General features: G+C 40.2%; 1 protein-coding gene across 7 annotated transcripts in view; it reads left to right on the top strand.

Annotated features, from left to right (window-relative positions):
• The first annotated feature begins 7,575 nt into the window (after positions 1–7,575).
• Positions 7,576–27,949, top strand: part of TNRC6C (trinucleotide repeat containing adaptor 6C) — a 119,992-nt gene continuing 99,618 nt past the window's right edge. For 2 of the 7 annotated variants that reach the window (XM_079965868.1, XM_079965869.1), the window contains exon 1: positions 7,578–9,099. The gene's annotated coding sequence lies outside the window, so the exon portion shown is untranslated. Of the gene's footprint in view, positions 9,100–23,936; positions 23,977–27,949 lie in introns of those variants that run through there. The other 5 variants (XM_079965870.1, XM_079965866.1, XM_079965871.1 and 2 more) reach the window with 5 other exon arrangements.

Here is a 27,949-nt window from a genome sequence, read left to right as displayed (position 1 = left end):
CTTTTACTCCAGCTGCAGTCTCCAAACTGTCTTCATGGGTAGCCCCATGTAGGATGCATTGCAATAGACAAGTATTCAATTAAGTAAAAATGACCCATTATACATCTGCAGTTACCACTGCAGTTTTTGTGTGTATGCATTTTGTTATTTGTGTGGTGATGTTTCAGTGGGTGGTCCCTATTGTCACATACCTACTTGCATTTGATCCTCACCTGAGCAAAATCTAGCTATTGTTTCTGGCAGCCCATACTGTACAAGCCTACTGCCACCATCTTGGCTGCAGGCAGAAGGCATCTTGGAATTTCAAGAATGCAGTTGAGAGGAGCTATTTTCTCAAAGTCTCAACACACCTGAGGGGTTTCTTTGGAGACTGTAATTGCAGCACATATATCAGGACTTTTTGAAAAATAGTAGTAATATAGGTCTTTGCACAACAGCTCTATGCTACACTTTAAAACAACCAAACCCTCACACAAATGAAAATGAATGTGTACCCCACGCCCCACCAAACATCAAAAGAAAAGATAAGTCACAGTTTTTTTTCTATAGTAAAACATGATAACTAGGGGCTGGTAACATTTGCTCTTGTGCTCTACCAGTGACAACTTTTGTTACAAGGTGTACACATATGGAAATAGTTGTGTGCATGCCCAGAATGAGGAAAAAATAGTGAATGACTGAGGGGAGGAGCTAGAAAATGCAGTGCAGAAACATTCTGTTAAGGTGTGCCCTCTGGTGTGGACAGAAAGCAGTGGAATGCTGGGAACTGACATTTTTGTGGAAAGCACTGAGTTAAGCAACTGCTAAGACAGTTTCAATAGGAGCTCTCCATCACAAGGTGCTCCTCCACATCCTTTCAAGTGAAAATATAAACCTGAATTTTGGAGCCCTACCAATGAGTTTCTTGTGGATACCCTGTACTTGGAGAACAGGTACACAGGAATCTGCCCCATCCAGAGTCTGGCCATTGGCTCATCTAACTCAATATTGTATACACTGACTGGCAGAAGCTCTTCAGAGTTACGGAAAGGGGTGTCTCTCAGCCCTACCTGGAGATGAAGAGAATTGAACCTGGAAACCTCTGCCTGCAAAGCAGATGCACTGTCACTGAGCTGCAAGTGGTGAACTACATGCAATTAGAATATAGCTACAATATTTGGCACTGTTTAAATAGTGCATAAAAACACCTAGTTAGAAAGCTTTTCAAAAAAACGATCTTTTACAAAAACCTTAATCTGGAGGCAAATTTCATTTGGCATGTTTTCTTTTAACACAGCAAAACAAGCCATTCTAATCGGACAGCAGCTTTATTTATTATTTAATTAGTGACACTGTAATCATATTATATCCTGTTAATTAGATTGTACTGTACATCAGCAACGAAGCCCACATGGCTGTGCCCATTCTGTTTATTTCAGGCTTTTGGCTTATGTCAGAAGCAAAAATCCTTTCTGAAAGTATCAATGAGACAATCTGCTGTTGCTGCTGTTTGGTTACGTTGCTGGAGGGGGGGGGGAGGCGTTGTAGGTGTTGACCTATATTCATAAACATTACAAAGTTGGCTCAGTTCACAAGTAGAATTCTTTATTTGCTGTTTGTTGGTGTATGTGTTTTTTACTCCATTCCTCCCATGCAATTAATCTGTCTTTCACCTGGATTTATATATGCCACAGACAAAATAAAGCCCCCAGCACCTGTAGTGCATGGATGGCTGCTGCTGCTGCCTGTTGGCACAAGCTTGCTTTTAAAAAAAAAAAAGTTGCTAGAGCCAGGAAAATTCTTATCTTTGATTGCCAGTACTTTTTGTGTGAGAAGCAAAAGGTTAAGTTTAAATCTCACTGCTGAAATACTTCGCATGCATATAAATCCTGCCTGCCCTAGAAAACAGTATGTTCTAAATATAAAACTCTGGTATTTGTTTTGCTTTGTTCTGGGCTTCTCTTTCTATTGCTTTCTCAAGCAATGTGGTCTCCCTCCAGTGGCAAAAACAGATCTAATTATATTCCCATTCCCGTGAACCAAAGACACTGTCAGGCTGATACACAACAGCTAAAAATAGAGCTATTATGTATTGAAGATGGGGAAAGCGTTCTCCCTTGCTTCGCCCTTAGCATCCTGTTACACCGCTTATCACTTGCTGTACTCAATACTCACCATACAAAGATCTGAGACCTCTTTCTCTCCATGCCAGAGCAAATGTCCCTTAAAACAGGGGATCAAAACACCAGCAGAGATTTCAGGTACTAGAATTCAGACCAGAACTGGAACAGAAAGCTATTATAATAGATGGGAGAACACCACCTGGTGCTTTACTTGCTTTAAAGCAACAGCAGCACTGTCACAATCAGGGAGCTGGTGGCACCCACAGAAAAGGGGGCTTTCTCTCCCCACTTAAACCTCAGTGCAATAGTTGCTGGTGAATGTTGGAAAGGAGCTATGCTGTTGGCATCACTGGCTCACTTTCCAAAGAAAGGACACGGTCAAGCAGAGAAGAAAAAGAGAAGTGTCCTATGGCACCTTAAAGGCGAACAAATTTATTATGGCATAAGCTTTTGTGGACTACAATCCACTTCATCAGATGAATAAATCATTTGTTGGTTTTTAAGAAGCCACATGACTTTTTATTCTTTTTGCAACACCACAGACTAACCCGGGCAACCCCTCTAGAAAAAAGGGACTGCTGTCCCTTTAAACAAGGTACAAGTAGTGGTTAAATGTGCAAAAAGTATACAGCACAGCAATGCCTTTGTACCTTAACTCCAATTATGGTTTGCTTGCTGAAGAAAAAGACTGGGATTTCTTTCCCATATAGTAGCCACAAGGCTCCTCAAGATGGTGCATTTATTGAGCATTCACCCTGATTTGCTTACATGGTGGTTAAATTGTATCTGCTTTTTATTGAGCAGTTCTTCAAAGGAAGGTTATACAAGAATGAGCATTCACCCTGATTTGCTTGCAGGGCAATGGCATGTCTTCCTGTTAAGTCATTTGTCCATCCCATACTTTTCAATAAATTTCCACATCATTTTCCAAAACACAAAAAGGTCTGATTTCTTAAAAAGTGGATTTGTGTGCCAGGGTGTAAGAACCCTTTAATCTGCTTTAATTGTGCAAACCTAAAGTTGTTGTGTTATGTGCCTGAGTCCCTCCTGCAAAATACTGACAGTCCAAGGGTGCCCAAGGCAAGCAACTGCTTCTGTACGTTAAGCTCACAGCACTAAAACAAGGTGTCCAATCAAAACCCTTTACACCAGGCATAGCCAAACTCGGCCCTCCAGATGTTTTGGGACTACAACTCCCATCATCCCTGACCACTGGTCCAGTTAGCTAAGGATCATGGGAGTTGTAGCCCCAAAACATCTGGAGGGCCAAGTTCGGCCATGCCTGCTTTACACAGTGAGGCTTCCAATCCAGGTATTTGCTGTGGCCATTAAGAGATCTAGAGAAGGGGCTGATGTTCTTCCATCCTGAGCAACTCAGGCATTCTGATTGCTCCTCTTCCTTTGCTACCTCCTGTGTAAAGGACCCCAAGCCCTGCTCACCAGAGAGAGTGGGCTCTGGGGTAAAACATGCAGACAATTCCCACCTGTGAAGCTCTTGAACAGAAACTACAAAACCTGTTTCTGAGGCCCATATTCATAGAATTGTAGAACTGTAGAGTTTGAAGGGACCCTGAGGATTATCTAGTTTAATGCTCTGCAATGTAGGAATATGCAGCTGTCCCATATGGGGACAGAGCTTGCAACCTTGGCTTTATCAGCACCACACTCTAACCAACTGAGCTATCCAGCATTGGAAAGGCTCTCTTTCTGTTATTTGTATATATGCAACCCAAAATTTGGCTGGTTACTTCAAATCATTTGAGATGCAGCGACACTTTCTTTAATAGCTTTCCTAGTCTCCTGGTTCTCAGGCATATGATCTAAGAGCATCCGAAGTAACCCTTGCTTAGCAACTTGTTTTTGGACCTGTCACAAGGTTCTCACAACCCTCCTTTCTACCTTTCAGGTTCTGTCTTCTATCATGCTCCTGTTTTTTAATCCACTCCCTCCTTCCTACACCTGGTCTCTATCTGTTAGCTTCACTACTTTGACGCAGAGTTGGTGTTTGCTTGTGGACTTCTCGTAGGCATCTGATTGGCTACTGAGGGAACAGGATGCTGGACTAGATGGGCCTTTGATCTAATCCAGCAAGGCTCTTCGTATGCTCTTAGGACCAGTAAAACAAACAAACCTGTGCAATTGGCTGGTGAGTAAATATTGACACAGTAATAAGCAAGTCAGTTCAATGTGTTTGTTTCAAGGAAGCACAGTAGCAAAGTGTGCATACACCAGTTATAATTCTGCAAATCTTCTATATGACATCATTGCTCCAGTGCTAGATCACATGGAGACCATCATGATCACTGCTACTCTAAGAACTGCTTGTGTGATTTGCTGTCTGCTTCCTCCTGAACCCCATGTTTTCTATTCACAGATGCTTGCAGTTATAAAGCCTGGCCAAAAGGATAAGTTTGGCCATGCTCTTTAATTGGGAAGGTACGGCTGAAAGCTCCCTGGAAAAAGTTGCAGGGCAAAGGGTGTGTATTCCTAAATATGTGGTTGGGTGTTGAGGAAGTAGGAGGGACTGTCACTGCTATCAGATATTCCTGTGATGCAAAGGAAAAGTGAAGCAGCCACATTTCTATTTATACACTGCTCTTCCTCTCACAGAGTACAGAATGGTGCACAAAATGATAAAATACAATACAGCAATAATAATGAAAACCATCTATTATAACAACGCAACTAAATAACAGGCAAGACATGAAGCATGGTATCAGCAGTAAGACCATAATCTGTATTTGTACCTGAAACTTGCGTGAATAGCTGTGTCATTGGTTGCAACCTAAAACTTAACAGTGTGGAGGCTAGCCATAGTTTCCACAGATGAGGTGCTGCCACTGAGAAGGCTCTACCTCTTATCACCAACATCCACATGACTTAATATTTTACTATGATCAAATTGACAATTTGCCTGGTTAATTGACTGCTATACCAACTTTACTTTTAGGATCCTCAGCTCTCAGCCTCCTTACCTGCTGTGTATCTCTGCAAATGAATTCTCCCATGTCAATCCTTTGCGAGATCCTTTTCAGTCAGCTAGGTCCTTCACAGATGTTGCATTGTTGGCAGCTTTCTGTGAGATCTTAGAATGTTTGTGAGAAATGAAGCCCAACCGAAGCCTGGGGGTGGAGTGATGCAGGCAACAAGCAACCGTTTTAGTCCATTTTATACTGATTTTCTCATTTAAAGCTGGACACAGCTGGAGCAGATTTTTCTTTTTTGCCCTTGCAACTTTGTCATCATCTTGTTTTGATGTAGGTGTCCATTTTTATGTGTACCACTTGTGTGTTTAAAAGATTGTTTGTTCATACTTAGGAGTTAAGTGAGGAAGGGAACCAAATTTATGTTATTGAGACTTCGTTGCTTATTAATTAATATGAAGCAAAAGGGCTTCTGGCAATAATTTACATCCCACTTAACAAGTTTAGGTTCTTGATGCAAAAGCATCTAGGAGTTTGAACCTATGGATGCAACTTGAGAAATCCACACATTTCTATAAAACAGGGAGACACAGCATGATCTGATGCACTTCCACAAGGCTAGATTTACACACTGGATCTAATAAATTTCCAACAGAATTCTCCTTATGTGCTCTCCTGGGTCATACAGAATCCATAGCATAGGGTGCATTCCATTGCAGGTGCATTTTCCTCCCTTCCTTACAACTGTTACTAAACATGCCAAGCAATTCACAGTGATGTATTGGTGTGCGGGGACACACATGCGCACACACACACACACATGCACAGCCTGTCTGGCACTGGCACATCCTGCATTGGCAAGCTCAGTTTGTTTTTGTTTTACTAGCTGTTCTTGCAGCCCTCTGGGGATCTCAGATGGGAGTTAGTTTCCTTTCTCAGCAATGGTAGGTTTTGAAATTAGATTTGTCTGGTGTCAGGCTGTGACCCTGATCTTTCTATTAGGGTGCGAGGGGACATTTAAGTAGCCACTAAACTGTAAGGGATAGGAACTCTTGTAAACAACAGACTATGAAAAAAACAGCCAAAGCAATTGGTTGGCTGTCAGGCAGGATAACAGAATGTTGGGGAGCATGCTGTCATTATCTCTCCCCCCCATATATTTTATTTTGACATCACAAAAGCTTGTCTGCATGTCTGGAAACTTCAGCTAAGTGTACTGTGGGCTGGTTTGTTTTGCATCAATAACTCTGGGTTTAGAATTTGCATGGGTGTTGTTTTTTAACACAGCCACCCCTCCAATTCTGCCATATCACAGATCACATCTGTCTCGATGGCCATTGTTTTGTGGTGCTGCCATGGCACAGAAGTGTGGATGCAACCCTTCACAGTGCCACCATAGTACAAAAATATGGATTGAAGGCAGTTTCCTATGAATCTGCTTGATTTTTTTTATTCAGGTTCCTGCCACAGCTCCCACCAAATCAGAACCTCTGCATGTTCACAGTCTGCACCATGAACATTACTGCTGCCATAGTGCAATATTATTGATCTGTTTTTGCACACAGCAAAGCTGTCAACATTACATTACATATTATGCTGCCGTTCATGGGCATGGATGTGATCTCTTGTGTGGTAATTTAAAAATATGTACATTTGTGAGGGATGCTTTAAGGTCCTTTTTTATGAAGATGATGATGCAGTCGGTGGGTACACATAGGATCTGTTGGAATTCCATAGAAAAACACAGACGACACATGTCCTGTGGCATCCCCCCAGATCTCTGACATTTGCAGGGCAGTCTGTACGCACCAATGTAAGCTTTAATTTGATGCTCGGGTGGGGGCGGAATTTTGTGTAAAAACTAAGCAAATTCATTCGTTTTCATTCAGAGGAGCCGACTTGTAACCCCCCCTCAAAATCTTTCAAAACAGCAGCGCCAGGTTTCTGCAGAGCTAAAAATAACAACAGCAATATACTGAAGCAGATGCAATTCAAGCGCAGGCTAGTCGAGTATTATGCATATAGATAGATAGATAGATAGATAGATAGATGATAGAAACAAACCCCAGTGCTATGTTTTCCCGTGCAAAATTACCACAGCAAAATTCCCCATCATTTTCATTCCAAGCCTGTGCTTTTTTTTTTTTCCACCTGCAACGCGGACGGACCGTATCTGATAGCTCCCTCCGTGCAGATTAGGTAACACACAAGATGGACGGAGGAGAAAGGCACGCAGGCAGGCGGGGGGGGGGAGCGCGCAGCGAGCAACAGGGAAAGGCATCAGCTCCGGCTCTCAGGCGGACGAGATGAGAGTGAGGGAAAGGCGGAGCTGCGGGACTCCTGCCGTCACGCCATTGGCTCTCCTTCCCGCCTCATTTGCATGTCTCAGAGCTTTCTTTTATGCCTGTTCCCCCCACCACCACCACGTGACTTGAGCGGCGGACGAGACTTCCTGTTTGAGGTTGGGGAGGGGAGGAGGGAGTAACTCTCGCGTCTCCCTGCCCCCCCCCCCCGCGCTCCGTTGTGGTCTCGCGCTGCCTGCCTGGCGGGGCTCTTGTCAGTTAGTAACAAAATGGCTGCGGTGGCAGCAGCTCTGCTCCTGAAGCGGAGGACAGAGGCGGCGGCGGTGGTGGTGCAGGCGGCTGCTGCTACTGCTGCGAGGAGGAGCGGGGGGCCGGCCCGGCAGCATCACTGAGCTCGGCGGCATCGCCTGTCCCGCCAGCGGCCCAACCCCCTTCCCCTCCGAGCGAAAGCTCCGTCCGAGGAGCCGCTCCTGCTGCCTCCACAAATCCCCCGTATCTCCCCCCCCCCCCGAGAACCTCTCTCTCTCGAGTCCCTGTGGAGGGGAAGGAGAGCGAGCGAGCGAGCCTGCTGGATCCTGCTACTGATTGGGTGGATCCCACTGGGAGAGAGCCTGACGGACCTCCTTATGAGAAACTCAACGGCTGGATCGCCCTGGGATCCGTGGATCCTGACCCTGTGAGAAAGAAAGAGACTGGATTTCGCCTTCTTTTCTGGATCCACCTATGTTTGGCATAGCTCTCTCATCCCCATGAGAGAGACTGGTGGAACCCCTCGTCAGCAAGAAGCTTATCTCCTGGATCCTTTTAGGATCCCTGTCTATCAGAGAGACTGCTGGACCTCCCTTCCTTGGATCCACATATGAAAGGCACAGCTGGTGGATTTCGCTGGCATCTGTGGATCCTTGCCTTCTGAGACACTGCCTGGATTGCTCTCCCCCTTGGATCTGCCTGAGAGAGACTGCTAGATCCTTTTCCTGCTTGTGTTCCACGTCTCTCCTCCCTTTTTAGAGAGACCGTACTGGGTACTTCTTGTTTGGATGTGAGACTCTTCTGGATCCCCCGTGGCTCCTTTTTGTTTTTCCTAAGCTATTCCCTTATACACTTCTGGATGGGTACAGTTTTCTCCATTTTAATTTGCACTTTTGAAAACAAAATATTCAGATGCTCATCCATATAAACTGAGAATCTCCCAAACACATATTTTTTAAAAGCTGCGTTCTGATCAATTAGAAAGCATAACATTTTCCGCTCTCTCACATCCCAACAGTTCATTTTTGCTGCAACCACGTACATTTAATTTTAGAACAAAATTCCGTGTGCAAAACTCTAGCTGGGGACTCATAACTGCTAGTTCTGCTTCACTGGAAATAAAAAAGATATTTTAAAAAAGGACCTGCATCTGCTGCACTTCTCTGGGCTGGAATCAAACTGGAGCTTTTAGCTCTTCTACTTGGATACTGTTGATTTCTTGTCTGGTTTCCCCAACCCCCTCCCTCCTCCTTTGTGGCAGGTTATTTTTGGTGGGTTTTTTTTTATTGGAACGGGCATAAATATTAAAAAAAAAATCCAACAACTGACTTTCTTGGCCGTGTGAGATTTTTTCGTATTCAACGTGAAAAAATACGGGTACTTTTTGTAAGAAAAAGCATTAAAGAAAGAAAGGAGCACGCTAGTGAAACTCCCAGACGCCAGACAAAATATTCACTTGTTCTTTTTCAAGGAGACTGAGTCGAAAGCTGCCAAAGAGCCCCAGAAGGAAACGAAGCAAAGGTAAGAGGAGGGCCATTCCCTTCTCTTAATTGGGAGGCAGGAAAAGTTAAAAATGTAAAAGACCTTTTAAGTAATTAAGTGCATGCGGCTCCCCGTGCAATAAGTACAGAACAGAGCTGTTTTCTGTAGTGTTTTTTTAAAAATGTGCTGTAGTCAGTAAAATAATAGATCTATGAAGTGCTTTCTAATAATAAGCTATTATATTCAAAGATTAAAATAGACTTGGATGCCAGCTTTAAAAACTTCAGTGTTAGGCATATTTTGCATGTAGTTCCTTGTCCCTGCAAAAAAATCCCACACCACATCATGCACATGAGAAAATATGGAAAAGATAATAAATTATGGGACAGAATTAATCTTAAATTATTTTAGTGTGTGCATGCTGTTGATAGCATCTCACATTACCATGTGATGCAATGTTTGGAAAATAGTGATAATTAGCCTTGGCAATTTGTCTTGGTTTAAGTGTAGCTAGAATGGAAAAGGTGATTGAATGTAACCAACTGGAGAAAACTTGAACTTCATCCTTGATTGCCTACAGTCAAGTATAAAAAGATGACTGGATCTTTTTTTCAGTGTTTCTTTAGAATGTAGGCTTCTTTTGTGTCTATATTATTAAGTTCTTTGCTGGAGTAAAATATTTTAGCATATTTTTGTGTCACCAGTTTTTCCTTTTATGGTAGCAATGATTAATGGAGCAAACCATCAGTTACTAAAGTATCGGGGTCAAAGTAGGATTTCAGTGTGTACAAAATTCTGCCTGTGCAAATTTTATTAAAAGTATTTGGAAAACCCTCTGCTTCCTTTGCTTCAAAGCTTAAACTTGGAAGTCCAGTAGTCAATGCACAGAAGGTTGCTATGTTTTCAAAATATAGAAAATGTTATCTATGGCTCACTTAATACAGAACGCCTTGGTAGATATTTTAGTTAGTCGCTTTATAAAGATCAGTCTTTAATTTTAGTTTAATGTCCTCTGTTGGAGAGTTTTTCTCCATTTAAACTCTGTGTGTAATAGGCTCAACCCATTGTTTTGTTTTCTAAGTCAGGGTAGACCTATCTACTCTGTAAATAAGGTAGTGGTGTTCATTAATTTCAATGATTCTACTCTGAATAGGATTAACATTGGTGACCACCCAATAGTTCCATTGTAATTTTGGCACATGTTTATAATATCAACTCCTTCTTAGAGATATTGAAATGTGGGTGAGAGAGAAACCAAAATCCTGGCTGAATTGGAATATATAAGAACAAGTAATTGTCACTTATTTTAGTGAACCTCATTGGATGCATCAAATTTTATGGGTAAATTGTTGAGATGCAGCAGATAAACGCTTAGCAATACAGACATAAAAACACATAAGGAAGAAAGAAGAAGACAGCTGCAATAAACTATAGATATGTTTTTAAGAGCCCATAATATATCGTTATGATTTCTACGTAGTGAGACTCACTTCTGACTTGTTTTTCTATGTTTTGTGTCAAGATACACATTTAGTAATTATTTAATTTGCCTCATAATCCAGATAGAGTTGAACAGTTTGTCAATGGGTAAAGCTTATGATTTAATCTTTCCCCCATAGCTGGTTATTGGAATTTCCAGTCATCATCTGACACCCTCTTCCTTCTACCCTTTCTGGCTACTGATACCTGTGAACTCTGATACCAAACAGTGCATCAGAAATATTTAATATTCCCTTCACAGCTACAGGCATGTTTTATTCATACAGTTATTTTCCTGTTATCTGATATTATCAATTTTCTGTGCAAGCATTTGGTAACTTTCAGTTTTCTGAATACCTTTTGCAGATACCTTTTGGTAGAAAAGGTGGAAAAGACTATTGCTTTTTTGTTTGTTTGTTTTTAAAAAACCACTTGTGCCTTTTCTGTTGCTTTTTTAAAACTTTTGTTAGTTGGTTATAGATTTTAAATGTAATTTTTACTTACCTGATGATCGTTTGATGTCCTAGAGCATTAGTAGTGGCAAGTTATGATGCTTTCTACTTTTGTCACCTGGGACATGCATGGATTAGTAAATAAGGTACATTATGAAAGAGAGATTCCTACTAATGCCGTAACCAAAGCAATTATGATGCATTCTGTGAACTCCTTGTCAGAGATGCTTCCATTGTAAAACTGACTATTGCACTGATCAAAAATGAAATGGGCTGAGTGAGCACTAGGACTCATAAAGATAGCTCTTTCAGTGCATAGGTGGGAAAACCCAACATGTTTTCCACTATCCATGCATTCTGAAAGAGAAAATGTGCAAATGACAGGAATGGAAACTTGAGTTCATGGTGAATAATGCAATGAAAAACCTTAACCTAGTATGCGGCAGCTGTGAAAAAAGCGGATTGCATGCAAGGGATCATGCCTTTACAATATATGGTGTGGCCACATTTGGCATTCTGTGTACGGATTTGGTTGCTGCTTCTCAAAAGGATGTTGTAGAGCTGCAAAAAGGGTAGCAAACAAAATTATCTGGAGGCTGGTGCGGAGAAACTGGACTGAGAAGTATCTTCCTCATACTATAAGTATGGGGTGTGTGTGTCATCCTATAAAGTTGAATGGTGGAAAATTGAGGATAGACAAAAGGTAGCACTTCTTCAGACAGTGCATAGTTAAAGCTATAGAATTTGCTTCCACAAGATCTGCTGATGGCCAACTTAGATGACTTTAAAAGGGAACTAGATGAATTTATAAAGGGTAAGGCTATCAATGGCTGCTAGTCATGATGGCTATATGCTACCTCTAGGATTAGAGGCAGATTGCCCCTGAATACTAATTGTTGGGGAACAGTGGGAGAGGGCTATCTTCCTCATGTCCTGCTTGTGTGCTTCTCATAGGTATCTGGTTGGTTATTTAGGAAATGGGATGCTGGACTAGATAGGCTTTTGGTCTTATATAGCAAGGCTCTTCTTATGTCAACAAGCAGGCCATAAAACACTTTAATAGTGCAGTCTTATGCATGTTTACTTTTAGACTTCAGTCACATTGATTACTACAAGGGAAGTGAGTATAGGATTACAGATGAAAAGCACAATATTAATCCACATGGGGTTTATTTTTGTGTCCTTACACAGTGTGATTAACTGTTGAATCTTCAATACCTCATGTATTTCTAAATAGTATGCCAGTATTAGTTTGTTCTTCAGCCCTGTGGGTGTTAGCTCATCAAGGGCAGGTGTCCTAAGCCATCAGTCTGAAACTATGGTGTATCCTTTTTCTGCTTGGACTGTTGGTCATGTCTTTGGGAAATGCATATCACATTCTTCTAGAATAGGTAGTGAAAGCTAATATACAGTGGGAGAGATGAAAGACAAAGAAATGGGCCATATACTTATCATATGTTGACCAACATATTAGACACTTGTCTAATAAGATCACTGGCTAGTAGTTCCTGGTGTTGACCCTCATATTAGGCTTCTTCAACATATATTCTACAGTAACAGCAAAAGGGATCTTCATTTTGAAAATAATTTCCAGACTAACCACCTGAAGGCTAGACCCCATGTATTGTTTGGAAGAGGTCCTTTAATCACTTTCACCTAGCAGTAGTATTTTGCCCTGTTGCTAAGAAGGAATGGGGTTTTATAATTACTTTTGTGATTCTTGATTTATTCCTGAAGTTGGACTAGATGTATGCTTTTGGTGATGGTTATTAGCCCTCTTGGGCAGCCACAATATTAGGATAGTAATTAAACATTTTAACATTTTGTACTATTTTAAATATAAAATTTCTTTGATATTCATTGTATCATAAAAAATCACATGATCACTGTAGAAGAATCATATGCCCAGCAACAGAGGTTGTCTGCGATTTTGTTGTCATCTTTTAGTCAGACATTTTAGCAAGGTGTAACACACCATCATCAGAATAAATAGTATCCCAAACTCTTGTTTGAAGGCATTACAAAACCTTTTGTATGTGAAAATAGTCAATCTAGGAAAGAATAAACATTTTTGAGTCTGTTTCTCTGTACTTCTATTTTAAAATGCAAACAGATTTCCATGTGTAGGGAATTCGGTTTTATTTATAAGCAAAATGGTTGCCATAGTGATTGCCAGTTTTGGGACACTTATAAATCTAAAAATGTAGCCTTTATAGGTATAACTACTAAAACATCAACATGAATTTTTTTTGGCACTCAGAATCTTAAGGGCATAAAAATAAAGCCGCCGTGTGTGCGAGAATGGATAATACTTTTAAATTACATTTAGTTGTTCTATGCAGCTGGTCTTGTAGAGATAAATATGCACTTTTCCCAATGCTGTCATCTGGCTCCTTTCCAAAACAAGCTGGAGGAGGAGGTCAGGGGTGGGGCAGACTTCTACTTCAGCAAAGGAAGGCTTTCAGATGGAAAGAATTGCTAGAGAAAGTCCCTATGAGAACACTGCAGACTTAAAGCTTAGCTCCCACCCCGTTTCTATTCACACAGGGATATATGTTAATTTATTTGCTTTTTGAAATCTGTTACAATATTTCAGACAAAATCATTTCAAATGTGTATATCAATACACATTCGTTAATCTGCTAAGTTTTTCCATCTATTATGAACTATAGAAGGTTGTTGCTTTGTTGTATGACTAGGATTCTCATTCTTTACCTTGTAAGCTATTTTTGGCTTGCTTTATTTATTGTTTATTTTTAGAACCGGTTTAAAATTCAGATTACAAGATAATGTCATATTTGGAATATTTCTCCCCTTGTCTTGAAGCTGCAGGAAGGAGTTCATAAGGCCATTTAGTAGTAGAGATGAATGATAAGAAACCTCTTAAGTGCCCAGTGATGATGTAGTCTAGCCAATTTTGTATCAGCTGTTACCTTCTGGTGATAATGGGTAGAGGTTTTCAGTAGCTTTATAAAGACATCAGCCAGGTCAAAAGAATTAGAGACCCAATATATTTTGCTGAATTGCAATACGCTATGGCAATAACAAATTTAATTACAAAACTGGCTTTCAATTGTTCATAATCTTTGTATTTAGAGGATAAATATAGCAAGTTGTGGAAACAGATTAGTCATACCTGCTGTCTTCTATCCTGCAACCCATTCAGAAACATTCTAAATTGAAGGACTGTTACATTGTTGGCTGTGGAACTTGCTTTAAAGTATGCGTGCACTGGCTAAGATCGAGACAGCTCCCATTTATGTGTACAAAGCAGTTGCGCATATGCAGAAGGAGGTGACCATAAAAAAATATTTCTGGTGGCATCTTCTCATTGCTCATGGGATTCTGCTCCAGAGAACTTGTGATCATTGTGGTGGGTACAGAGGGCTGCTGGAGAGCAAAGCTAAAAGTTGTGTGGGGGTGCATGATATTCTGGATGTTGACCCATATTGTGAGTTAAAAGCACACTTATCAGTTGTAAACATTTCCACTCAGAAATATAAAGTACACAAACAGCTTCATTCTCAAGTAAAAAACAATGTGTATTTTATGAGATTTTTTTTAATGGTTGCTTATTTCTTTAATCTCGTTAAGCCTTCTATAATTCTAGCCTGTTTTTCCATTGCTTTCTCTGTGGAAACCTATTATGAACTGTGCCACATGTCAGCATGTGATTGCTTGATTTTTATTTTTTAAATATATTTACTTCAATAACATTCCTCCTGAATGTTCATTTGGGTGTGGTTTTGTATTTTAAGAATAGATGCAACCCATGCACAAACTTTGACCCATGAAACATAAAGTGTCTGAGACAGTAAAGGCTAGTTACCAGAGCCCCTCTTGTTATATTTTACAGCTGTGGAGGGCTTAAGAGAGTGAAAGCAGTATCTGTGCTACAGAAGTGATGTTTTATGGCTGGCTGCCCAGATTGTCTAGCTTTGCACACAGCTCTGCAGTTTGTCTTCAGAGGGCTGGAGAGGTGGAATGTATTCTTAATAAACAGCCTCATCTCTGCAGAATTGTATTTCCCTATTTTAAAAAGGGGTCCTTTTTCCTGTCTTCATTTTTATTTAAAAAGTTGCAGTTTAACTACCTAATATTAAATTTTGTTTTAAAACTGGCTGGGTTACCATTGCTCAAATATCGTTTTAGAAAGACTGCTCTCAGAAACAATGTTAGTTCCACCCTCCTCCCCCTCCGAATAAGATTCCTAATTGGTTTGAATAGCCCTAAAAACAATATTGTTGTAATTGCCACCTTGCTATAACTGCCAGGACAGTAACCCTTTCTTCTCCATCTGCCTTGCTCCTGTGGCATATTGTAGTCAAGGAGAATAATGCACATGGCATACCAATATTTCTATAGCAGTCTTTTGTTGGTAAATGTCTGCTGACCTCTCTTCCCTTGTGTCTGATCATGGCTGTTGTCTCTCTCACCCCACTCCTTAAGTTGGTATTTCCTAATATTTTCAGAGCTGATTTTTTTTATTGTAGAGGGGGTACTTCAGGAACAAAAGCAAAAGTAAAATTGGCTGCATTCACTTGGTGCCCTTGCACAAGTTCAGGACTTTTGATCCATCAGGAGGTGCACAATAACAGAGGAGGGGAGCAGATTGTCACTCCCCCCTCCCTCTCAACCTTTAGTACCCTGCCCTGAAAACCAGTTGAGAAGGCTCTCCTCCAGAACAGATTTTCTGGGGGATGCAGGTGGGTGTTGTTGTTTTTTATTTAAAAAAGCAGAATTAAAAGCAGCGGGAGGCCCCATTAGTTAACGTGGTATATCAGGTTAAGAATGGTTTCAGGTTAAGAACAGACCTCTGGAATGAATTAAGTTCGTAACCAGAGGTACCACTGTACTCTGTTTTCCCTGTATATTTAGCATGAGTTGTTTTTGTGAAAGGAATGGGAAGGAAAGAGGAAAGCAAGTTTGGGAGCAGCTGCTGCTCCACTGGTCAATGGATGGGGCCAAGTTGGTGGTCTTCCTCAGAGGCAGGAAGTGTGATTTCCCAGTGGCCCTTGGTGCCATGGCTGATGGCAGACATCATTGGTAAATCAGTTCAGACTTAGGTTCTGTGTTAGAACTGCATATAATAATGGCAGACTGCAATGGAAAAGTGGTATAGGAACCCAGCTTTATGCTCTCCTGGTTTCACTATTCTATACATCTTCGTCTAGAGCCAGACGAAGGTGATTGTCCCTCTTCCACACCAAGGCTAGTAAAGTAGCTTCTCAACTAGATTAGGATAAGAAGTTTCAAACACGTCTGTACAGTGAGGTGTACTATAATTCTTAAATAATGTATGTTATAGGTTGTTTTGATAATTCAGTATAGATGCTGTTAAACTGTGGAATTAAAACTGCACCTTTTAAGTGCTACTTTAATCAAAAGAAAACAAAAGGGCAGTATTACGTAGAAACAAGAAGGCTTAATAGAAATAAAGAGGATTATGAAGCAATTTAAGCATTACAACTTCAGATGGCATCAAGGTTGGATGGTATGCTAATCAGTTTTGGCTTTTTACCAGGTAAAATGATGGGTTTATAACCTTTAAGGGCTCAGCTTTCTCATTAAAAGAAAAACTTTGACAAACATGCACTACAGGTGGAATCCAACATTGTTTAAATTGGTCTCTGTGTGCTCCCCAAATTTCTTTGGAGTGTTCCCCCAATCATCTGGAGAATATTTTGAGTGCACATGGAATATTGCATGGGGGAAGAGAAGAAGGTAAAGTCCTGTTGTGCAGGTTGGTTCATTCTACTTATGAATGGACAGTGTTGGATACAAGCCTGTATTGGCATTATTGTATTTGGGCATGTATTGATAATGAGCTTAGAAAGGTAGTAGTAAATGAAAAATGATGTAAAACTGCACTGTGTGTAATATTTATGTCTTTAGATAATGACTGTCTCTCTATTTGGCTTGATAGGTTGCCATGAAAGCTGTACCTTTGGAAACTAGCAGATTTGAATATAATTAGAGACAAATTACTTTACAAAAACATCAATACAGAATAAAAAACCCTCCTCTGTACTAATGTTTTTGTATAGTCATTTTTTTCTAATTACATTTTTCAAAGGCACAGATAATGCCACAAATGTTTCTGCTAGCCTGTGACCATTTCATTAAATTTGTAAAGTACAAGTGTACTAGAATGCTCCATCTACAGCCTGAAACATAGTTTTCATTGTTTCTTTCTGAATACATGTGCAGCAATAATAATGGTTGACATTCAGTCACCCGTTTTTCCAAAGACAGTTGCTTGCATTGCATCAGAGGCTTTAGGGATGGCTTGTTGGCATGTACAACCACTGTTCTAAGAGGGAATTGGAAAACTGCTGTATGCACAGTTTTGGATTGAATATCTTATTTTAAAGGGCTCAAATTGAAGCAGTGTGATTCAAATGAACCTTATTTCATATCAGTGGGGATGTAAGCAAATGCCTGATGAAATCCATGGCCTTGAAATCACAACTTAAATGTAAATATTGCTTCTCCTTTTTTGACTGATAGCATTGTGTTGGTAATGTGCACTTTGTAGTGGTATGGTACATATGCTCCCAATGTAGAGTTTGCTACTCTTGGAATGATACCAATGTAGAACTTTTAATTTATTTTTCTACTGGTTCTAGTGGTAAAAACGTAAGGCAGTAATGTACAGTGGTACCTTGGGTTACATACGCTTCAGGTTACATACGCTTCAGGTTACATACGCTTCAGGTTACAGACTCCGCTAACCCAGAAATAGTGCTTCAGTTTAAGAACTTTGCTTCAGGATGAGAATAAAAATCATGCTCCGGCGGCACGGCAGCAGCAGGAGGCCCCATTAGCTAAAGTGGTGCTTCAGGTTAAGAACAGTTTCAGGTTAAGTACAGACCTCTGGAACGAATTAAGTACTTAACCCAAGGTACCACTGTATTATGGTATACTGTGCCTGAGTGTTGCAGTGTGGATCATAGTTTTTCAGAACTACGTTTAGTTTCAGAGTATGTCATATTGTTATAAAATAGTGATTGTAGTATCTGCATTTTCTGTACTTTATAAACAGCTATATTGAACTTCTGTTGGTGAAAAATGAATCATTTAAAATAAAAACCATAGTTTCCCATGATTTTTGAAAAAAAGTAATGTTGAAGTAATTCTTTGGTAAAAACTCAAAAATCCACTGTTGAGCAATGCGTTTATTACGATCATCTAAAATGCTACAAAATTGAGGCAAGCTTTGAGTTTTCCAGAACTCCTTTTCAGACAGAATGTTACAAAAGTAGGCTGAATGTTGTAGCCATGGGATCTGCTTAGACTGCGTTCCAAAATGGAGACTGGTGCTTCAGATATCAGGTTACACACCTCAGATTCCAGGATATAGAAGCAATGGCTAGTCTTTGGTTCTTAGAAATTAAAGTCTGACTTGTAACTGGCTGTGTAGGAAGCAAGTAAAAGAGAAACGTACATGTCTGTCTTTAATTTATCAAAACCAGAGATTAATTTTGGACATTGTAGTACTTAAAAAGAGTAAACTGAAGCAAAATTGAATGGTATTACCTCTTAGTTGGAGTCAGTCGTCAGGTCATACACACAGAGGGTATGGTTCATCTAAAGAGCAGCATCAGCAGAAGCCTTACACAAGAACTTCTGCTTGTGCAACGGGACTTTCTTTCCCACTCTTCCCCTATGCCCCATGTAATTGGCTGGTGTGGGTGTATGTCAGAAGAACCCCCAGAACAGCATACATGGGCGGAGGTGTGGGTGTTGGTCCATCTGGCAAGCTGAAATGCTTGTGCAGACTGAATGCTCATCCTAGCACATGGGTTTGGAGCAGATCTGGCTATAAGTCTGATTTACTATCTCATTAAACATAGGAAGTGCAGAAACTACTTCCCTAAAAGCCAGTCTTGTTGTTTTCAAATACAGTGGTACCTTGGGTTACAAACACCTCGGGTTACAAACACTTCGGGTTACAGACTACACTAACCCGGAAGTAGTACCTCGGGTTAAGAGGTTTGCCCCAGGATGAGAACAGAAATCGCACTCTGGCGGCAGCAGGAGGCCCCATTAGCTAAAGTGGTACCTCAGGTTAAGAACGGTTTCAGGTTAATAACGGACCTCCGGAACGGATTAAGTTCATAACCAGAGGTATCACTGTATGCTTCTCCTAAGGTGAGCAAATTACATAGTTACATGGTGCCATTTTAATATGATTCATGTATTTTATTAAGAAAAAGTTGATTTAACAAAATTAATGGTACATAAAAGAGGTTTGCCTACATTAATACTACAGTACTCAAAAATTAGGTTCATGGATACAATTTGAATTTTCTCTTTTCCTAGTTATATAACTATGTGTATCTATAAGTGGCAGCTCATAGGTTCCCTTTTACAAGCTCATCTCCCACTGAGCACCTTTTTCTCTCTAAACTTTCAGAAGTTATTCACCTAGGGTATGTACTGTAAGGTTTGGTAAACTCATCCATATTGGGGCTAATACAGTATTTTTAGCTTACAAGAGTGCATTTTTTGTACTTGAATGGCTTAAGGCAGGATTAAGCAAATTTCATTAAAAAGTGCTCTTTGTGGATTTCAGCTTTCACATACTATGTGAATAGTATGGAATGATACGATGGCTTCTCATCTTACATTAAAGAGCATTACTGTTTAGTAGCTATAAAATAGTATTTCAGTAGCAGTTAGACTAGAGTCATTTGTATAAGCTACAAAGACAGTATTAAAGAAAAAGGTGTCTTTCTGTTTGAGATTCAGAGTAGCAAGTACAAAGCACTTAATATTCTGCCTTACTACTATAACCACCATAATAAATCTTAATTCCAAGTATTTCTAAGTCCTCTATTTTTCACGTAAGCAAAAGTTTTCTCACTTAATCCCTCCCACTCCTGATTTGATGTTTCCCTCCTCTTGAGAATCCCAGGACCCTTGACATTTCATTGTGTCTCTTGACTAGCTCGCCAGGGGTCTGAGTTTAGAATTCTTCCCATCTACTTAATACACTGAATTCCATATTCACAATGCTTCTAACAAGTATGGAATTTAGAAAACTTTTAAAGGATCTATTGAATTTAAAAAAGAAGCTGTCAGTTCATTGAAGAGTTACTGCACATCTGCAGCTCGGATGTTGTTTTACTATAATGTTAAGTAGGAATATATTGCAGGAATAAAATGTTCAAAAGTTCTTTTGAAAAATCACAATTTCAAAGCAATCCTAAGCTTTAAGCCAGCAGTTTCCAACCATTTTGTTCCAGAAACTGTCAACTAGTTTGGGATATGATATACCTTGTTCTGTGAAAGAACTGTTGTGCTTTTTAAAAGTACAACCAGTGTGGAAGTGAGACCCATTCAGTTATGAATTTTTTGGGTAAGATGCCTAGTTTGCCAGTCCTCAAAAAACAGTAAGAAGATTTCTCCCATTTCCCACAAGCCTATCTTATTAGCTACCTCCTCCTAGTTTCCTTAGTGATTTTGATTTGCAAAATACCTGGCACAGGTATTTTGCAAAAGTAGTTCAAGTTGTTCATTGCAACACCACTTCTGGTAAGAATGATTGCAAGTGAGGGGGGAGACTAGCAGCTGCTGCTGCAGTGTTAGAACCCAAGTGGCAGCAGATGTTAAGCTGAATATTGTGTTAGTTCACCCATAATGTCAAAGCATGGATTGGTGCTGTTATAAGAGTGATTTCTGTGCTCACACTTCCCTTGTTTCCCTTGAGCACTGCAATTTCCTCTCAATATTTTGACAAACCATAGTATGGCATCAATATCTAGATTGGCAGTCTGAATCATTTTCTTGCTTTTCAAACCTGAGTTTGATCATGGTATGCAAGATGAGCACAAACCATAGTTTTGTAACAGGACTGTGATCTGATGCAAATATGTGTGTATAAGGACACAAGTTATTTTGGACCAAGTTATTGTAGCAAGACATCATCTAATCACCATCAAACATCACTTGGGGCATTTGTGAAGTTGTGGTAGCTTTGCAGAAACCTATAAGGCCTGCATATTTGATTTATTTCAGTTGCATAAGGATGGGTCCCCTCCCCTTTTTATCCTGGTTGCTCAACAGTCATTTCTTGATGGAGTAGTGATTTGCTACCTTTCACAATAATGGTGGAATTTTCAGTAATAAAGTCTTGATAGCGTGATTAGGGATTATGTTGAAGCAGAGACTGCCAATTGAATTAAGAGGTCTTCCTAACTGCCAACCTGTGCTATTAACTTCATTGTTTTTAGCCTCTGTTATCCCAAAGTGAGAACAGAGGTGAGGAAATTATCTGATTATCCAGGAGCACTGTCTTCTTTTCTCATTTTCTTCAACTGAGAGTTTACCCTTTGACTGGGTAAAAAATTTGTAGCACAGAAAACGCAAGATCAAGATTGCCATTCCAGTGAATTGCCCAATATATTCATGGCAGTTACTAAGATCACTCAGTTTTCTGCTCCCTAAAGACCTATGATGTTTGTGGGATCTATGCAGGTCTGGCTCCAGAGCTTTGGGAGGCATTGCCAGGCTGCCCTGAATGGGCCCTGGGAGTCCCCTAGTGGCTCCTCCAGTGCCCATTGCCACTTGGGCCCTTGTGAAGCCACTGCTGATGGTGCCAACATCCTGCTCATGGGATTGCCTAGTAACTCACAGTCCATTACAGTGCTGCTGCTGCTGGATAAGTGCACAAGAGGGTGGTGCAGTCATCAACCTTCCCTTCCCTTCCAGTGGTGCCAGTGCTTCAGTGCTGTCAGGGGCTCAAGTGGCAGCAGGTATTGGTGGGGACAGGCAAGGCTTCAAGTGACGATAGGCCCCAAGAGTGTGTAAGTTGTCCATGCTTATCTCTAGTAGTATTTTTCAACAAGTTGGTTTATACACATCTTCAGGAATGAATGTAGAGCACATACTTGTGGTTGAGATTGCTGCTGCTGTTGACTGCTCTTGAACAAACTTGAAGAGCCCTGCTGGACCAGGCCAATGGACCACCTAACCCAGCATCTTGTACTCACAGTGGCTGATTTGAACACAAGAGCCCTCTCCCTTCCTATGGTTTCCACAAAAAAAATTCCTTCCAGTAGCACCTTAAAGACCAACTAAGTTAGTTCTTGGTATGAGCTTTCGTGTGCATGCACACTTCTTCAGATACACTGAACAGCCGCATCAGTTCCAATTCTACAGACAGAGACTCTCACCTAAGAGATCTACAGCAAACCTTTTTAGAACTAAAATACCCAGCAGATGAAGTTAGACAACACATCAACAGAGCCAGACTGATACCCAGAGAGAACTTGCTGCAAGACAGACCCAAAAAAGAAAATAACAGAACACCTCTAGTCATCACATACAGCTCCCAAGTTAAAACAGTACAACGCATCATCAGAGATCTACAACCTCTCCTGGACAATGACAGTTCTCTTTCTCAAGCTCTGGGAGGAAGACCTTTCATTGCCTACAGACAGCCACCCAATCTTAAACAACTCCTAACCCACAATAATACTACAACCAGACCTAACACGGACACTGGCACCAGAGCCTGCAATAAACCCAGATGCCAACTTTGCTGCCACATACACCCGGACAACACCATTACTGGCCCCAACAACATCACACATACCATCTCGGAACTATTTAATTGCTCATCGTCTAACATTGTGTATGCCATCAAATGCCAACAGTGTCCTTCAGCTCTCTATATTGGACAAACAGGCCAGACCATACGCCAAAGAATAAACGGACATAAATCGGACATCAGGAATCACAAGACAGAGAAACCAGTAGGAGAACACTTCAATCTCCCAGGACATTCTATACAAGATCTCAAAGTAGCTGTTTTACTACAAAGGAATTTCAGAAATAGACTGGAAAGAGAAGCTGCTGAATTGCAACTTATCACCAAACTTAAAACCATGGAGACACCTGGTCTGAACAAAGACCTTGGATTCTTATCTCATTATACATGACAAAGCCATTTTTCACCTTCTCACCCCTTGCTTTTTCCTGTAAGACCTATTGCAGTCGTTAAGAGTCGTCAACAGGCTCATCACAGCTATCTGCCAATCACCCATTCCCACCACCCCTCTGAGTAATACCCCTCCCCACCTTCTCACTATATAGAAGGGTCTGGAAACTTCTGTTTCAGTGTATCTGAAGAAGTGTGCATGCACACGAAAGCTCATACCAAGAACTAACTTAGTTGGTCTTTAAGGTGCTACTGGAAGGAATTTTTTTTGTTTTGACTATGGCAGACCAACACGGCTACCTATCTGTAACTGGAACTATGGTTTCCAGTAACTATCATTCAGCTATGGAGGCAGAACATGGGGAGGGTGGGACGACAAAAGAGAAGAATAGACAAGAAAAATGGGGTCCCTTTTCTTTCAGAGTAATACAAGTGTGGAAGATTCTAATGCCTCCCTTTTCAGTCCAAATACCTCTTTTAGCATGTATTTTTACTTAATCATTCCATGTTCATGCAAGTCTAGCTAACAGGCTTGCCCTTTATAACAGCTTCTGCATGGGAGAATTGCTGGAAATGAGGAATTTGCATTAGTTATGGCTCGTATTGGAGCACGTGCATATCCACCTTTTAGCCATGCTACAAAAAAAGAAGTTCTACGTCCAGGTAATCAGCTCCCTGCCAAGTAAGGTTGAGATCTGTCACCATTCATAAATTTAGCACATTGAGCAAGTTTTGCATACCGTACATTTGTGGGGTGTGAGGGTGTTAAAATAATTTATTTAGGTTTTGCTAGTCATTAAAGGGCTAGAACATTGATGCTGTACCCAGTCGTAGATGCCCTGCCCCCTAACTATTGGGAGTCTCTTTCAAGCACAATGTGATACTATGTATAAACTTTTTAAAAATGAAAACTGAGATTCAGGAAGCTGAACTAGTCATCTATTGCTTTGTTTTTTCAGAATTATAGCATGGGCACAACCTCACCATTGGCATCCTTTTGAAGAGACTCCAGTGTTCATCAATGACCTAATTAATTGTGTAAGACTTTCTTCTATGTTGAGAAATCCCTCACAAGGAAGAGTTAGCTCTCTTTCATTGAGTTACATTTCTTCCTCCTATAATATCCCTCTTTTCAGTTTAATTTGCCAAACGTAAACCATTCAGTCTGAGAAGCATTCTGTGCCAGCTTCTTGCCTCAGGCTAAACTTGTTTTGGAAAGTTTCAGGGTAATGGTTCAGCCATTTCAGAGGAAAGAGATGGGGGAAACAAACTGTTTTAGTGCTTCCATCTTTTGGCGGAATACACTGAAACAAAAAGAAAATTCCCTGAGAAAGCTTAAGTTTACAGCAGCTGATTGCTTTGAACTACTGCTATGTTTCTTGATTCTCAGTAGGTATGACCAGATGTTAGGATAGACATCAGCTATGAACATTCATGCCCAGTTTTCTTCTGGTAGTGCAAATATAGTATGTCTTTCACTATGTATTAACAATATGTCTTGCTCACTGGATCCCAAAGAGCATAGCGTATAGTTGGGAGTGATGAAGGAAATTTCTAGAGTGGTATGTAGATGGAAATGCTGAGAAGAGGCCAGGATTGCCAAAGCCAATAGCAAAAAGGGGATTATGGCCTATTGGGCAAAATGTGGGATAGTGCACACACACTCATTTTTCTTCCCTCTCTCGTGTTGGGGGTGATGTCAAATAGTTGACTTACTAAGCTTTGTTGCAGGAGAGGCTGGGCAAAGGATTGGGGTAAGAGTTGAATGTGTGATGTGATGGTTATAGTAGGAAGACGAAGAAGAAGGCCTAGATGGGATACAAGAGACCTGGTGGTGGGGTTTGATTGGCACTTCTTCTGATTGTGTATGTACATCTTTGGGAAGAATTGGTTAGAATAGGCTGATGAAAGAGGAGTGACAAAGTAGTGAAAGATTGGGTGAAGACATAGGAATATATATGAGTTCAATTTTAGCCAATATATTTTTGTTTAGTATTTTTAGAACTTCTTCCTGTAGGGAGGGATAGGATAGTTCAAGGCTGTGGAACCTGTGCTTTCTTCTCCGATGATACTTCCATCACCCCCTGCCAGAATGGCCAAAGGTCAGGGATGATGGGAGTTGGAGACCAATAGCACCTGGAGGACCACAGACTTCCCACCCCTGCTTTAGTGTAGACATCTCAATGTGGTGTCTCATAATCAATATAGTGACATTTAATTATCCAATTTATAGATACAGTGCTCTATCCTCTCTGATTCAGACCTTCAAAGGTGTACTGTGATATTGCTGGCATGTATTCTGCCTTGCTCATTTGTTATAGTGGAAGAGGCACCTTTCTGCTTGTAGCCAGTGCTCTTGCCATTGAAATGATTACTGAAGCCCTTGCATGTACACAACTTCCATATCTGTATGTCAGTAGATTATAGCAGTTTAAACACCATTCTAAATTTGGTAGCATGGTAAAGCTTTTGTTCAGAGTTTCAAGGCACATTTGACCTAACAGTGGCAAACAGGAAGGAAATCTCCATGCTCAGTGGACTCTTTCATCTTTCAGCCAATGCTTCGTTTCTGTGTTTCAAAATAAACAAACAGAGGAGGAATGTGTAACATATACAGTACTAGGGTTTTATCAATGCGTTTATAATCACAGTTCTAAAAATAACTTCATGAACACTGAAGAACCTTAAATATTATCCTTTCATTTCACTGCTAGATGATTACACATGGCATGTGTCAGCAGAAGCTACTGTTTGATAGACCACTTGGATAGTCAGTTCTATTATTTTAAGCTTATTTAAGTGCATGTGTTTAAAAATGTCATTATGTAAAACAGTTCTGAAAACTGAACTCTATTTTTTAAAAAACAAAAGTATCCTTTTCTGACTTAATTTGAGCTGCTAAGAGAGGCCTATCATTTGGACAGGAAAATTGGCTTCCAGGTGGAAAAATCAAAGTTGGAAACAGAATTGTTAGAACCCAATGCTAAGATATTGTCGAGAATGTATAACTTGCTGTTGAAGTGGAATACTGAGGATGAAACGGTAAAATCTGCTATGATAAAATGGGCACAAGACGTTGGTTATAACATTATGTTTGTTGACTGGGAACAGTTGTGGACCACCGGTATGAAATTCACGGCATGTAATGCCTTAAGAGAGAATATTATGAAAATGATATATAGGTGGTACATGACCCCAGTCAAACTTGCAAAAATCTACCATTTGCCTGATAATAAATGTTGGAAATGCAAAGAAACTGAAGGGACATTCTTTCACCTTTGGTGGACGTGCCCAAGGATCAAGGCTTTCTGGGAGATGATATATAATGAACTGAAAAAGGTATTTAAGTATACCTTCTTGAAGAAACCAGAGGCCTTTCTTCTGGGCATGGTCGGCCAATTGGTGCCAAAGAAGGATAGAACTTTCTTTATGTACGCTACAGCAGCAGCAAGAATACTCATCGCAAAGTATTGGAAGACACAAGATCTACCCACTCTGGAAGAATGGCAGATGCAAGTAATAGACTATATGGAACTGGCTGAAATGACTGGCAGAATTCGAGATCAAGGAGAAGAGCAGGTGGAAGAGGACTGGAAGAAGTTTAAAGTCTATCTACAAAAACACTGTAAAATCTTTGAATGTTGAGGACATTGAAAAGGAAAGAAGGGGTTCTAGTGACTGAGTTAAATAAGAGCACAAAGGGAGGGATCAAGAATCAAAATGAACAAAGATTGAGCTTGCTGAACTAATTATTACATAGAATACAAGATCGGGAGGCGGGTGGAAGTAAGGAAAATAAGGTTTTGAAGGTTATAATTGGAAAGTGAGGGATTTCTTTTTGTTTTTTTTATGTTAAAATCTCCTTTTTTCTCTTCTTTTTTTTGTCTATGTTTTCTTTTCTTTTGCAATGTTTGTGAAAACTTTTCTTTTTGTAATGTTTGTGAAAATTTGCTTTTTTTGTTCTTTTTTGTGAAAAATGCAATAAAAATTATTTAAAAAAAAAAAATAATTTGAGCTGCTAATACAAATGTACCTGGGAGTACTTCACATTGAATGCCTTAGAATTAAAAGTAAACTTCATGAATAGGATTGAGCTATTAAACTCAGAAACATGTATTTAGAAAAAATAGTGTTTCATTGTGAATTACACTTATGCCTCTTATACTTATCACTAATACATTAATTTGGTGGTATTCAAATCACATTGTATTTTTAATCAAGAGGAAAATGCTTGTGGTTCTCTGATTAGCTTTGAGAGATTCTAATTTAGTAATGTTTTGAAGCTAGTTAAGTACTGCTTTAAATAAACAAATGAATATGTGTAGAAAAACTAACATTGGAGACAGTAGATCAGATCCTATAATTTTAGAATTTGGTCATCTCTAGTGAAATATTCCTAGAATCATAGAATTGAAGAGTTGGAAGGGAACCTGAGGGTCATCTAGTCCAAACCCCTGCAATGCAGGAATGTCAATGAAAGCATACATGACAGATGGCTATCCAACCTCTGCTTAAAAACCTCTAAGGAAGGAGAGTCCACCACCTCCTGGGGGAGCCCTTTCCACTATTGAAGAGCTTTTACTGCCAGAAAGTTCTTCTTAATGTTTAGTCAGAACCTTCCTTTCCAAATACACTCAACTACAGCTAAAACTGAGGCATTTCCTTAATAAGTTAAAATTTACGTGAGCCTTCCTTTCAGTTTAGATCTTTGTGAGAAATCCTCTGTGTGCCCTATCTTCTGAAGTGACATACAGTACATGGCTACTGGTGAGAAGGTCTTCTCAGTAACGATACCCTGGTTGTAGACTTCCTTCCTAAGACATGTTTATGTCATGCTTTGTCAAGCAAAGGCCTGTTGTCTTGAGTTTTTAATGCCACCTAAATTACTTGATTTTATTTTTATCTTCTGAATACCGTATTTTTTGCCCTATAGGACGCACTTTTTCCCCTCAAAAAATGAAGGGGAAATGTGTGTGTGTCCTATGGGGCGAATGCAGGCTTTCGCTGAAGC

Source organism: Podarcis cretensis (genome assembly GCF_951804945.1).
Source record: "Podarcis cretensis genome assembly, chromosome: 2".
Classification (NCBI taxonomy): domain Eukaryota; kingdom Metazoa; phylum Chordata; class Lepidosauria; order Squamata; family Lacertidae; genus Podarcis; species Podarcis cretensis.
This window is presented reverse-complemented; position numbering and strand designations above follow the sequence as displayed.